A 2,678-nucleotide genomic window follows, 5' to 3' on the forward strand; every position below is an offset into this window, starting at 1 on the left:
CTCATAGGCACAGGTCATATGGTGTGTAAAATGTGGAGCCCAAAGCAGGCACAGTAGACATTTGACTCCCACCCCAGTATTCCTTCGATGATCTCATCACAGCTTCTCTGAAGGAGCTCCCAGCATCCTGCCTCTGTTTTACCTTGGGGATTTATTAGCATAGTAAAGACAGCCAGGTTTCAAAGGATTCTCATTTTAGAGCCAACATTATCTGTCAAGAGAAAGCCATACCTGGAACTAGCTCCTTATGGTCCCTTCCTTACTTGGCATCCTGAGGGCAAGGAACACGCTGGAAGAACTGGTCCCAGATGTGGTGGAACCTCAGCCTTTGGTGACAGTGTTCACATTGTGACAGTAGCATGTTTTGCCCACTTCAAACTCAACTCTGAGATACAGAATAAACCCCATGGTCAATGAGGAAATTGGACTTAAATGGTTTGAACTTGAATTATGAATAGCCAGAAATGACCCTTTATTTATTTAGGTTCTAAAAACCTAAAGTACAGTTCAGAAAATGGTCAGAATATAATAGTCTCTGAGGAAGCCAGCGTCATGCCACCTCATGAGCTCAAACCGGCTGATTCCTCTCACTTAGCCCAATAACTATCAAAAGGATGGAGTTAGGTCAGAGTTGTGCCACTCTCCGGAGAGAGGACCACAGCAAAGGCACCCTATAAGTTGGGGTACACATTCAGCTACTGGACAGAGTCCACACATCAGTGGCTTAAACAGGATGGAATTTTATTTCTCTCTCAATTAATAGTCTGAGTAGGTCTGAGTATACATCTTGCAGGGCTGATACTTTGGGGGTTCAGGGATCCAGGCTTACTGCATCATGTCATGGTTTAAGAGGACCACTTCCACTTTTGTTAACATACCTTCATTCTACCTAGAAGAAATGAAACAGGAGAAAGAGTATATTTTATGAATATTAAGTGCAACAACAAGACATAGTACCCATAAATGTCACTAATTTCCCATTGGGAAAAAAATGTGCTCATGTAGCCAAAGGTAGCTACAAGAGAACTGGAAGAAACAGACAAACAAAAACTTTTAGCCTGACCTACATGTGCCCAAGTAAAAGTTCTAGTACTGTAGAATAGGGGAGTTGGATATTGTGGTCATCACAGTCTCCATTGCAATCTCTGAAAGTGCTGGAAAGATTAATCCCTGGTAACTTGAAGTGGTAGTAGGCTGTCAGGTGGCTTTGTCACTCAAATCTTCCTACTTATAATGTCAGTTCTGATCTCATTTCTTCTTTCTTTATGAATATAATAAGCATATGTACTGATGTAGCTGTTTGCCCTAGTGTCCTACTGGCTTAGCATGCATTTTCACTCTCAAATGTTTCTCAGTTGATACACAAATGGTATGTCACCTTATCTGTGGCCTTCATGTGACACCCTGCCCTATACTCCATCCTCTCACCCCAGTTCCCAAGGTGTAAAGGGAAACCATATTAACCATCTATGATAAGTAAGCCTGGGGTGCAATCCCTGCCTCCTTCCAGAGAAGCATGACCTTTTTACCAATAGAAAATTCCCATCAGAGGGGACAGAAATTAGCAGAAGTCCCTGCACTGCTGTAGTAGGCACCATAAGATCCCCACAATTCATTTTTCCTTGAGTTATAAAGGAAAGTTTTATAAGTTGAAAGCAAATTTTAACAAGGTGAGGTTTAGATTACATTTTAGAATATTTTTATAAAAAGTTATTACTGTACATGTATGTGGGCACAGAATAAATACTATGCTTGAATTTTTCCATTGCTCCCCTGGCCAACACCTACCTATTGCCTTTTTTAAAGCAGAAGTTTTGGGATTTGATCTGCAAATTAGTACTCCTTCATCCCACAGAAAGGCAGCTTGCAAGGAGGTAGGATTGCTATATATAGGCTAAAGTGCTCATCGCTTCCTGCCTTGGGTGTAAGGATTTATACAAGCCTTCCTGTGTTTCCAGATCAAAATCAGATTCTCTGTATCCCAGTAGCAGGATTCAGGCTGGCCTACCTAGAGTGATGGTAAGAAATTTCCAACAATTAAGCAATCATCATTGTCTAGGGAAAGTCACCGTTATCTGGAAGGAAAGCATATACCATTAGGTCTCATCTAGTGACTCTTTTATAAAAGAAAGAATTGGTTTATCGCATTAGCTCCTTGTCATATCTGAGAATACATAATATGGCCCAGGGAGGACAAAAGTATGTTTATATAGTGAGGTGAGTGTGTCACAAGGCAATAGAGATGTAACCTTGAGAGTTATAGGAGAAAATAAGAGTCCGGTTACTCGTAGACACTAAAACAAAGAATTAGAAGTCAGGGCAAAGAACTGGGCAAGTTGAGTTATCTACCAGTTGGGATAGGCTAGACATCTCTGCAGAAACAAATGACCTCCAAACCTCACAATGGTTTACTTCTCTCTCCTGCACCATGTCCATTGTGGTTTGGGATGGCTACCGTGTCATCCTTACTCTGGGACCTAAGCTGAAGGAGCAGCCTCTTGCTGGAATATTCTTAGTCATCATGAAAGAGGGAAAAAAGATACTTGACTATGCCCTGGCACTTAAAACTTCTTCCAAGTGAGAGCCATCATTGCCACTCACATTTTATTGTTCAAAGTGTAAATTCTCCTGAGTTCAACAGGACCTGGATCCACAATCCACTGCAAGGAGGCACACTG

This window comes from Propithecus coquereli, unplaced genomic scaffold (assembly GCF_000956105.1).
Source record: "Propithecus coquereli isolate 6110/MARCELLA unplaced genomic scaffold, Pcoq_1.0 Scaffold6, whole genome shotgun sequence".
Classification (NCBI taxonomy): domain Eukaryota; kingdom Metazoa; phylum Chordata; class Mammalia; order Primates; family Indriidae; genus Propithecus; species Propithecus coquereli.